Source organism: Salvelinus alpinus, chromosome 18, assembly GCF_045679555.1.
Source record: "Salvelinus alpinus chromosome 18, SLU_Salpinus.1, whole genome shotgun sequence".
NCBI lineage: Eukaryota > Metazoa > Chordata > Actinopteri > Salmoniformes > Salmonidae > Salvelinus > Salvelinus alpinus.
The window spans coordinates 14,030,397-14,043,043 of NC_092103.1; the positions used below are offsets into that span (position 1 = coordinate 14,030,397).

Sequence of the window (12,647 nt, forward strand, 5' to 3'; positions counted from 1 at the left end):
CTATAAAAGGTGCCCTAAACAGTCTGCCTAATGACACCCTGTCCGGCTTAGAAGGAGGAGAAGGAGGAGAAGGAGCCCCTAAAGTTGCGGTCATCCCTACCCTGCTATACGGTGCGAAAATCCTGGACCACATATTGTGTTACAACAAACCCTGTCCGCAGGATGGCCATCCCTGACCCACTGAGATAAGATCTGCAGGTCACGGATCGGCCTGTTCAGCCATCTCCGGACCCACACCATAACCCAGACCCCGTGATACCTGGAGGGAAAACACACTCAGCTGCAAGGGATCTCAAAGGAAGGAAGAGTGTGTGTGTGTGTGTGTGTGTGTGTGTGTGTGTGTGTGTGTGTGTGTGTGTGTGTGTGTGTGTGTGTGTGTGTGTGTGTGTGTGTGTGTGTGTGTGTGTGTGTGTGTGTGTGTGTGTGTGTGTGTGTGTGTTTAATGGTCATTATTATGTGCGTTATAATTAATAGATATTTTTGTAAGGGTTGATACATTTTTTTGTTGTTGTTGTCAAGTCTGAAATGTTTAAGTGGAAATTCCAACCATTAGAAGCTTTTTTAAAACCTTGAATACACTACAAGTTGAGAGACGGGCCTGTGCTGATCTCCAGCTCTAGTCTCCAATGAGCTGTAGGCATTGATCTGAACAAATGAGCCCAGAGTTAATTATATGTATGAGCAGAGTAGCTGTGTAAGACACACTGGAGACACACCGCTCACCATCCATCCTGTAAGAGTTATGTCTGGTAGCATCAAACAGGAGTGGTGCTCTTCATTTGGGGCCCCCGCCCAGGGCCCGCTGCTCCAGCAGCCTGCATGATCAATAATAGGAGCTAGCGTTAATGATGGCATTAATAATGAATCATCTCCATCGGTCCATCCAGAGTCCCATGCCAGCTATCGTTTAATGGGACAGATTGGAGAATCATTTTGTGTGATACTAATGGACAGTCAGAGGGTGTGTGGGAGACAGGGTAGCGACATCTCAGGCCACTGATCACTGTAGAGATATCAGTTGGAGTGGCTTGTTTGCGTGGGTTATGTTCCCAGAAGTATATTTCAGCCCTGTGTGTAGTCAGTACAGTAATGATACCATATCACATTTTACAATACATAGTAAATGTGGTTAGGAGTTCTAGCTAAGTAAATGTATGATGTCAGGGTATGAGGTCCCTATCTGATCTCCTAGCTTAACTGCTAGCTTAACTGTGTGTGTGTGTGTTTAGCCCTCCTTCATGTAGAGGTTGAATGGTGAATCCCAGAGTGGAGAGGCTGTTTCTAACTGAAGTCTGCTGCTTTGGGCTCCACAGCCATTACAAACAGCAGCCATCGGCTGATTGGCTGCATTCAGCTGCCGATGGGGGAAATGGACTTCTTTTTGTAGCCAACAGGTAGCAATCACACAGCATTTACCCTCTTAAATTGCAGGGCTCAGAGACACACACATCCCTGCACTCACTGGATCACACCTACACATAATCACATCCCTGCACCTGCACTCACAGACACTCTCAGTTCCCCCTCTGTCATGTGCATACACATACATACTGCCTTAAAATAAACTGAAACCAGGGTTGATCATACCTATTCCAAAACACACACGTAGAGCTACTATATATACCAGTGTAGATATGAAAAAAGAAACTGTCATCTAGACATGAGGCTGTATGATTTTGAGTTGTTGTTTTGCATTGACAAAGAAGAGGTTGCCATCATGGCACAAAGCTTGTCTGGTAAAAGCATCGACAAGGAAACCAACCCACACACATGCAGCCACACACATGCAACCACACACATGCAACCACACACATGCAACCACACACATGCAACCACACACATGCAGCCACACACATGCAACCACACACATGCAGCCACACACATGCAACCACACACATGCAACCACACACATGCAACCACACACATGCAACCACACACATGCAACCACACACATGCAACCACACACATGCAACCACACACATGCAACCACACACATGCAACAACACACATGCAGCCACACACATTTTTTTTTTTTTAACAGGGAAAACAGACTGAGACCTGGATCTCTTTTACGGCTGTGCCCTGTGTAAACATGTTGACATGTACAGTTTTAGACATACAGACAAGAACATTTCAAAACATACACAATTCAACAGAAACAATCACAGACAATATCATATTGATCCTCCATAAGCATTTTAAAATGGGCAAGGGACACCAGAGTGTCTAACTTAAGTTGGATCTGCAGTTTGTTCCATGAATAAGGTGCAAAGGAACTGAAGGCAGTCCTACCCAACTCTGTGGAGACCGCAGGAGTCTCTAATGTAATCCACATCTGTGATCTGGTTTTAAAATTAGTACATCTTGTGGAAATTAATGATGATATATATGGAGGTAGTTTTAAAAGAAGTGCTTTATAAATAAACAAGAGAGCATGTTGCTCTCGCCTCACAGATAGAGAGACCCAACCCACATGTTGATATAGGATACAGTGATGAGTTCTGTAACTATCACCCGTGATAAACCTGAGTGCACAATGGTAAATAGCATCCAGTGGTTTTAATGTGTTTGCCGATGCATGCATATAGATAATATCACCATAATCTAAAACGGACATAAAAGTAGCCTGCACAATTTTTTTCCTATTTACAGAGGACAGACAAGCCCTGTTTCTGTAAAGGAATCCTATCTTGAATTTGAGCTTTTTTCCCAATTCAGTAACATGTTTTTTAAAAGAAAGCCTATCATCTAACCATACCCCTAAGTATTTATATGCAGAGACCTTATTGATTTGAGTACCATCCAAGCTAGTGATTACAAACGTGTTTCTAACTGAGAGTTTAGACCTAGAAAAAAACATGACATTTGTTTTCTTAGCGTTTAAAACAAGTTTAAGCTGTAAAAGAGACCCCTGTAGTATCCTAAAATCAGACTCCAACTGCATTAAAGCTTGGTCCGCTGTTGGAGCAATAGAGTACATCACTGTGTCATCTGCATATAAATGGAATTTACAATATCTGACATCATCACCAATGTTGTTTATATAAAGTGAGAACAATAGTGGGCCAATTATTGAACCCTGAGGGACCCCTTTAAGTAACTGTAAGGGGTCAGACTTGACCCCATCGACCATGACGGCTTGAGTTCTATCTTTAAGATAGTCATAAAACCATCGGCAGGCATCAGTGCCCAGTCCTATAGATGACAGCTTACTCAAAAGGATAGCATGGTCTACAGTGTCAAAAGCTTTTGACAAATCTACAAACAACGCAGCACAGTGCTTTCTATCGTCTAAGGCATTTGCAATATCATTTACAACAAGCATAGTGGCCGATGTGGTACTGTGTTTAGATCTAAAACCAGATTGATTGGTACTAAGAATACTGTTAGCAGAAAGAAAAGATTGTAACTGTTTGTTGACTATAGATTCTAGAATCTTTACCAGACAAGGGAGCCTAGAGATGGGTCGATAGTTATCCAAATCACTACCGTCACCTCCCTTATGTAATGGCAGAACAAAAGCTGCTTTCCACACCTTAGGGATATTTCCTGTGCTTAATGTTAGATTAAAAATGTGTGTTACTGAACCAGCAAAAATAGGTGCAGCACACTTAAGTAAGTACGGGTCTAAATTGTCAGCGCCTAAGGATTTCTTAGTATCAATGGCACACAGGGCAATTAGAACCTCTGCTTCAGTTATTTTCTGGAAACTAAAAACAGGGTTACCATTTTTCAGAGTAATGGTTGAAAAGCAAGACGAAAAATCAACTAACTGGCCAGTACCACAAAGTCCACTTTTCCTTTCAAATAAAAAACCAGCAGAGATGAAATGCTTATTAAAAGCATCACAAATATCATTTTTTTCAGTTAGAATACAGAAGTCTGAGGTAATTTGCTTAGGAAGAGAAACAGCAGAATTCCCCCGTTTCAGTGAATTAACGGTTTTCCAGAATTTTGCAGGATCTCCTGCAGAATCTGTCATAGCATTAAGGAAGTAATTTGATTTTGCCTTTTTGACAGCTGCAGTACATTTATTTCTCAATTGCCTAAAAAACAGCCAATCAGCTGGAGTACCTGTTTTCCTCGCCAAGGCCCAGGCCCGATTCTTTTGCAGGAAAAGACCTGACAATTCAGGAGAGAACCAAGAACTGGTTCGGTTTCTTACTCTGTGATTCTTAAGCGGGGCATGTTTATCAGACATAGAGGTAACAATAGAAGAGAAAAAAGCAAGGGCTAAAACCGGGTCCAGAAAGCAGCAAGTGGATAAAAGCTCAGAGTGATATAAGTCAAGGATAAAAGCTTGCTGTGAGAAATGTTTATAATTTCTCTTAGAGATTATACAGGGATCAGAGTGTTTCAGCCTGGTATCTCTAATACAAGCAATAGGGCAGTGGTCACTGATATCATTTGCAAAAACCCCACTGGCTGTGTATTTATGGGGGGTATTTGTTAGAATAATGTCTAGTAGAGTGGATTTTACTGGGTTCTTAAAGTTGGGACGGGTTGGTTTAGTTATCAGCTGAGTTAGATTTAGCTCAGTACAAATGCCTTTTCATTTATCGGATACTGGTGAGAGCCAATCCAGGTTAAAATCTCCCAAAATCAGTAATTCAGAGTTTGCATAATTAGACAGTATATCAGATAATTTGCATAGAGTACAAGGAGGAGCTGAGGGGGGGCGATATACCCCTGCTAGAGTTAAATGAGCATTATTACCAAGTACCACGTTTAAAACTAGACATTCATATTGCTTTGAGACAGAGGTTGATATGGACACAGAAACATTTAAGCAGCATTTAACATAAATCGCAATACCACCACCTCTACCAACTCTATCAGTTCTATAAATATTGTATCCAATCAACTGAACATCTGAATCTGGCACAGAATCACACAGCCACGATTCAGATACAATCAGAACGTCAACATTTGATTGTGAGACCAAAATTTCAATAAAGTCCAACTTTTGGATCAGGCTTCTAGCATTCAAATGAATTATTCCAATACCATTGCTACGGGAATTCATATCAGATGGAGTATCCAAGGTAGCACCTGAAGCTGCACTGGATGAGCAATAAACCATTTTCGAGCTATTGACAGAGCTCAATTTTATGGGGACAAGATTACTACTAACAATACCTCTCTGCATGTGAGTAGTATTCGCAATACGGTGATTGGACAATAATCTAGGAATTGCAGAAAGGTTGTTAACTGTAGTTTGCAACCACACACATGCAGCCACACACATGCAGCCACACACATGCAACCACACACATGCAACCACACACATGCAACCACACACATGCAACCACACACATGCACCCACACACATGCAACCACACACATGCAGCCACACACATGCAACCACACACATGCAGCCACACACATGCAGCCACACACATGCAACCACACACATGCAGCCACACACATGCAACCACACACATGCAACCACACACATGCAGCCACACACATGCAACCACACACATACGGCGGCAGGTAGCCTAGTGGTTAGGGTGTTGGGCCAGTAACCGAAAGGTTGCTAGATCGAATCCCCGAGCTGACAAGGTAAAGATCTGTCGTTCTGCACCTGAACAAGGCAGTTAACCCACTGTTCCTAGGCCGTCATTGAAAATAAGAATTTGTTCTTAACTGACACACTCATACAACCACACTCATACAACCATACACTGCATTCCCTGCACCAAAGCCCACAGGCTGTGCACATACATTCTCTCGCTCTACAACATGACAGTAGATTAGAGGAGAGAGAGAGAGAGAGAGGGGGATTGAGAGGGGTTGATGGAGAGAGAGAGAGAGGGGGATTGAGAGGGGGTGATGGAGAGAGAGAGAGAGAGAGAGGGGGATTGAGAGGGGGTGATGGAGAGAGAGACTGCTAGAGAAAAAGATGGCGAGAGGGACTGAGTTGGAGAGAGCGATGATAAAGAGAGAGAGACGGAGAGAGTTCTGGAAAGAGGGAGAGAGAGAAGGAGAAACAGGGTGTGTTGTTATTGTCAGTCAGACAGCAGGCTCCAGCCAAAGCATTTGTATCTCTATCTCAGTGTAGAAATAGAGGCAGCTGGGCTGGGCTGCTGCCTCTCCTTCCTACCCAGACTGAGGAACAGCATCATTAGTGCTGTGCTCCACCATGGCCCTGCTGTAGAAGCCGTGCGGCGCTGCCTCACTAGAGGAACACCCACGTTAGAACTGCGCCATTCATCTCACCTCTCAAACGCTGGCAGGGAGTAAACGATACTGTTGTTTTTGTGTCCTTACCAAATCTTTATTTACATCATGCTCGGATTTGAGTTTGATTGATAGATTTAGTTCAGGGGGTTAGGATAGTATAACATTTAAAATAGGGTTTTTCTGCGACCCGAAGACGAGGATGAAATCTATTTGAATTTCATCTAATAAAAACTATAGCTGCCTACAGATGTACTATCTTAACGCTGCAGCAACAGGAAATGGTCATTATTATGTGCGTTATAATTAATAGATATTTTTGTAAGGGTTGATACATTTTTTTGTTGTTGTTGTCAAGTCTGAAATGTTTAAGTGGAAATTCCAACCATTAGAAGCTTTTTTAAAACCTTGAATACACTACAAGTTGAGAGACGGGCCTGTGCTGATCTCCAGCTCTAGTCTCCAATGAGCTGTAGGCATTGATCTGAACAAATGAGCCCAGAGTTAATTATATGTATGAGCAGAGTAGCTGTGTAAGACACACTGGAGACACACCGCTCACCATCCATCCTGTAAGAGTTATGTCTGGTAGCATCAAACAGGAGTGGTGCTCTTCATTTGGGGCCCCCGCCCAGGGCCCGCTGCTCCAGCAGCCTGCATGATCAATAATAGGAGCTAGCGTTAATGATGGCATTAATAATGAATCATCTCCATCGGTCCATCCAGAGTCCCATGCCAGCTATCGTTTAATGGGACAGATTGGAGAATCATTTTGTGTGATACTAATGGACAGTCAGAGGGTGTGTGGGAGACAGGGTAGCGACATCTCAGGCCACTGATCACTGTAGAGATATCAGTTGGAGTGGCTTGTTTGCGTGGGTTATGTTCCCAGAAGTATATTTCAGCCCTGTGTGTAGTCAGTACAGTAATGATACCATATCACATTTTACAATACATAGTAAATGTGGTTAGGAGTTCTAGCTAAGTAAATGTATGATGTCAGGGTATGAGGTCCCTATCTGATCTCCTAGCTTAACTGTTAATCTCGCCCCCTGATCTCGGTCCCGGCTGATGTCACTAGAAAGATGAGACCTAAAGCTTGCTTTAGTAGTGGTCACAATGATTCACAAAGGAGACAGATAAGCAGCTTCCCGTTTGAATATCACATTATGGTTTGAATATCACATTATGGTTTGAATATCACAAAATCACGCATTTCACAGACCAAAATCAATAGCTGGCATCGTATATATAATGATGAGTGTAAATGATCCTCTTTCTCACCAAATCAAAGTGTATTGGTCGCGTACACAGTTTAGCAGATGTTATAGCGGGTGCAGTGAAATGCTTATGTTACTAGCTCCTAGCAGTGTAGTAAAATGTGAAAAGTACGCTAATAATAAAAAAAATGAAGAAATCTTGAAATGTCGGAACGAATTCAATTAACAATCTAAATAGCAGTGTAGCAGTAATCGAAATGCGATCTATATGTATGTACAACGGATTAATTTACACCAGATATACTAAGAATGATATGTACAACACTAGATATATTAGAATGAGCTAAGTTGAGAATACAGTAAATAAATAAATATGCATTGTGCATAAACAGTGTAACTAAAATGCATTCTACAGTAGTAGAAATATTAGAATGAGCTACGTTGAGAATACAGTATTTAAATATACAGTATTTAAATACATAGAATTTCAGGAATGTAGCTTCCAGACCAGAGCCCAGGATGTAAATGTACTGTATGTGAATGGTGTATGTATAGACAGTATATGGACAGTGTATGAATAGAAAAGGTGTGTACAGCAGTAGTTATATAGGATGAGCCTTGACTAGAATACAGTATATACATATGAAGTGGGTAAAACAGGATGTAAACATTAATTAAGCGACCGGTGTTCAATGTCTATGTACATAGGGCAGCATTCTCTAAGGTTCAGGGTTGAGTACCGGGTGGTAGCCGGCTATCATATTGACTGGACATGGTGATTGCTGTAAAGACGAGCCCAGTCTGTCAGTCTATTCTGACTCAGCGCTGGCATTCCTGATTGCCTTGACTGGACACTTGACTGGACATGGCGAATCGACGTAGATATGGGTGTCATCTGTACTGAGTCTTTACTTACTCAGTCTAAATATCAACATATGGATGCTGCCTGTGCTGTGTAGAGACTAAAGCCTTCCTCAGAGGCAGGCAGTACTGGGTTCTTACATACTACTTATTCTGCCACACTTTCCGCCCATGGAGAATACGGGCCCTTTTTATAGTTAGCCCTATTGATTTCCACTCTGCTACTCTGTGTGATATTCTCCCAACTTCATGACCCTTGACCCATCTCTCTACATCTATGTACAGTAGCTCTCTCTCTCCCTCTCTCATTCCCACACACACAGAAACTCACAGACGCGGGCACCCACTGGCACATGCACACATTCAAATGCACACGCAAAGGCTCGTACACGCTCCTGTGCGCACACGCAGGCACACACCTGTGCGTGCACACACACACACACACACACACACACACACACACACACACACACACACACACACACACACACACACACACACACACACACACACACACACACACACACACACACACACACACACCTAAAGAGAGGTTCAAGGACTCACAAACGCGCGTACACACACGCCGTGGTTGCTGTCAGAATGGCGGTAGCTTTGCCTGCCTGTCGGCCCACAGTGTAAATGTTGTATGAGTGCTAAGCTGTTGTGTACAACGTCAGTGTGCTGGGTGTCTGTGTGTCTGTACAAAGAGACTGTGTAAAGCTCCTGAACCTGAAGGAATCAGCCATGTGTTTTCCTCTTCTCTCTCCTCTCTCCTCCTCTTCATTTAGAGGCTACCCGTATGCTCTGGAGAAATAGAGTTGAGAAAACAGAGGTGCACAGCTCAGGAGGATTCTTACAGTATTGGATGGGAGTGTATGGGGAAATAGGGCACCGCAAAACTTCAATTAATAGCCCAGCCTTTATTTGCTTAAATCATTGAACACAAAGTTGCTTATTAGAGACAGGCTTCTATTTGAGCCAGGCTTCTATTTGAGCCAGGCTTCTATTTGAGCCAGGCGTCTATTTCCTTAATGCGCACAGATTTTGCTCATTTGCGTAGTTCATTGCTTAATTCCAGCATTCACTTCCAGCATTTTTTATCAATTTCTTCATTTCCTGCACTAATGTGTTATCATTCACACACGGTGTCACGTTTCTTTTGTCTTAGTATGTCTTATATATAATAATTATTATTATTCTCCTGTCTGTACTCCCAAAGTTGTTGACTGTGTTTGTGCTTGCCAGTTAGCTAGCAGTTCTCAGCTGTTAGCAGCCAATGGCTAGCAGTTTCTTACTGGCGATAAAAACGGATGATTGCCATCATGTTTTGAGCCATTACTGAATTAATGAATGTAACAAATCAAACATTAATCCTTTGTAAACAATTAATGGTCGTTCATGGTAACCTCGTAAACAAGTAATTTACTCTCAGCGTTTATTTGAAACACGCATTTATTTGAAACGTGTTAAAAGGTACAGGTGGCTATTTGAACCTCTGCGTTACATGAAGGTTTTACGGTAGTTATCATATGGGATAAAACCCACCAAACATCTACCTATCAAATGACCCTACCTTACACTCTAGTCTCTAACCGAATTCAGTGGAGAGTGGTGGGGTTGGCTGTTAACCTCAGCTCAACTTGTTTGTTTGGAGAAGAGAGTTTGAAAGGGAGGTGTAGAGGGCACATGAGGTGAGGCCAGAGGGGAGATGGTAGGAGAGGAGGCAGAGGAGCCGTTTGCATGGTGGATTATAAAGTGACTCTCTGGCTCAGTCTGCCCTCTCTGCCCCCACCTTATCACAACACAGCTCTACCCTCTCTCTCGCTCTCTCTCTCTCAATTATAAGGGTTTTATTGGCATGGGAAACATATGTTAACATTGCCAAAGCAAGTGAAGTAGATAATAAACAAAAGTGAAGTAAACAATAAAAATGAACAGTAAACATTACACCCACAAAAGTTCCAAAAGAATAAAGAGATTTCAAATGTCATATGATCTGCAAATAGTTAAAGTACAAAAGGGAAAATAAATTAACATAAATATGGGTTGTATTTACACTGGTGTTTGTTCTTCACCGGTTGCCCTTTTCTTGTGACAACAGGTCAAAATATTGCTGCTGTGATATGGCACTGTGGTATTTCACCCAGTAGATATGGGAGTTTATCAAAATTTGGTTTGTTTTCGAATTCTTTGTGGGTCTGTGTAATCTGAGGGAAATATGTTTCTCTAATATGGTCATACATTGGGCAGGAGGTTAGGAAGTGCAGCTCAGTGTTCACCTCATTTTGTGGGCAGCGTGCACATAGCCTGTCTAATCTTGAGAGCCAGGTCTGCCTACGGCGGCCTTTCTCAATAGCAAGGCTATGCTCACTGAGTCTGTACATAGTCAAATCTTTCCTCAAGTTTGGGTCAGTCACAGTGGCCAGGTATTCTGCCACTGTGTACTCTCTGTTTTGGGCCAAATAGCATTCTAGTTTGCTCAGTTTTTTTGTACATTCTTTCCAATGTGTCAAGTAATTATCTTTTTGTTTTCTCATGATTTTGTTGGATCTAATTGTGTTGCTGTCCTGGGGCTCTGTGGGGTTTGTTTGTGTTTGTGAACAGAGCCCCAGGACCAGCTTGCTTAGGGGACTCTTCTCCAGGTTCATCTCTCTGTAGGTGATTGTTATGGCTTTGTTATGGAAGGTTTGGGAATCGCTTCCTTTTAGATGGTTGTAGAATTGAACAGCTCTTTCTGGATTTTGATCATTAATGGGTATCGGCCTGATTCTGCTCGGCATTTTGGGGGGGTTTACGCTGTACACAGAGGATATTATACACCAAATTAGTCTCAATTTGGTGTTTGTCCCATTTTGTGAATTCTTAGTTGGTGAGCAGACCCCAGACCTCACAACCATGAAGGGCAATGGGTTCGATAATTTTTAGCCAGATCATAATTGGTATATCGATTTTTATGTTCCTTTTGATGGCATAGAAGGCCCTTCTTGCCTTGTCTCTCAGATCGTTCACAGCTTTGTGGAAGTTACCTGTGGGGCTGATTGTTTAGGCCGAGGTATGTATAGTTTTTTGTGTGCTCTGGGGCAACAGTGTCTAGATGGAATTTCTATTTGTGGTCCTGGCAACTGGATCTTTTTTGGAACACCATTATTTTTGTCTTATTGAGATTTACTGTCAGAGCCCAGGTCTGACAGAATCTGTGCAGAAGATCTAGGTGCTGCTGTAGGCCCTACTTGGATGGGGACAGAAGCACCAGATCATCAACAAATAGTAGACATTTGACTTCAGATTGTCTCTCTCTCTCTCCCTCTCTCTCTCTCTTTGTCTCTCTCTATCTCTGTCTCTCTCCCCAACACTGTGGATCAATAGTTCTGTTAGCTAAAGTTTATACGGCAGACTGTCAACTGCATTGTTTGTTATTTATGGTACATGGCTGTTGCCATAGGACTCCTCTCTATCTGTCTATAGATAGATTGCTGTGTGTATTGAATGTTTGTGCTGCTAACTTTCTCCTGTCAGAGAACTGTCAGATCCTCCACCTCCATACTGTCTAATCCTCTCAGTAATACATTAGAAGATAAAAGGATGAGGGGCTGAGAAACCAAAGAATCATCCATGAATACTCAGTGCCAAGCAGCCTGGCACTTCCAGCTATACACACACGCGGGAGCGTACACACACGCGCGCACAAACACACACACACACACACACACACACACACACACACACACACACACACACACACACACACACACACACACACACACACACACACACACACACACACACACACACACACACACACACACACACACACACACAGTACACACAGCATTATCCCAGTAATCTGAGCTGAAGGGGCAGCTGTGCTGTGGGTAGAGGGGTTTGTTTCAGGGCTGATTTGTTTGTTTGGGCCCTGGCACCCAGATGAGCAGTAATCAGAGGAGTTAGCAAACAGGATTGTGTTAGCCATGACGCTGATCAGACTGCTAGGCTTCCTCCCCCCACAGGCCCATGCACAGCCCCGGACCTCAACAACTCAATCCCACTGCACCTCACCACAATATGGGCCAGGCTAACTCCCACAGCACAGAGCACACAGGGAGACCCATTGCCAAACAGCCGCCAGAAGCAGCCGTCTTGACAGTGGACTGATTTTGAGATGCGATGCAATGGATCATTTAACTGTATTAATATTAAATGGAAGAGCGGTGTTGTGTTGTGTGGCCTTTTGAATTGGTACATCTGTATCTGTTTGGATCTGGTATTAGTGTCTTCCTCTTCTTTCCTCTCTTTTCCTTTCCCAGGTGTGAAAGGTTAGCATTGACAACCTCTTAATGAAGCTTTAGATTGTGCTGCTGGCACACTCCCCTCTCCCTAAGG

At 42.9% G+C, this 12,647-nt stretch overlaps 1 protein-coding gene across 3 annotated transcripts in view; it reads left to right on the plus strand.

Moving 5' to 3' along the window:
* The window catches only part of LOC139543840 (netrin receptor UNC5C-like), a 191,202-nt gene that overhangs the window by 107,804 nt on the left and 70,751 nt on the right, over positions 1-12,647 (plus strand). The window lies entirely within an intron of this gene.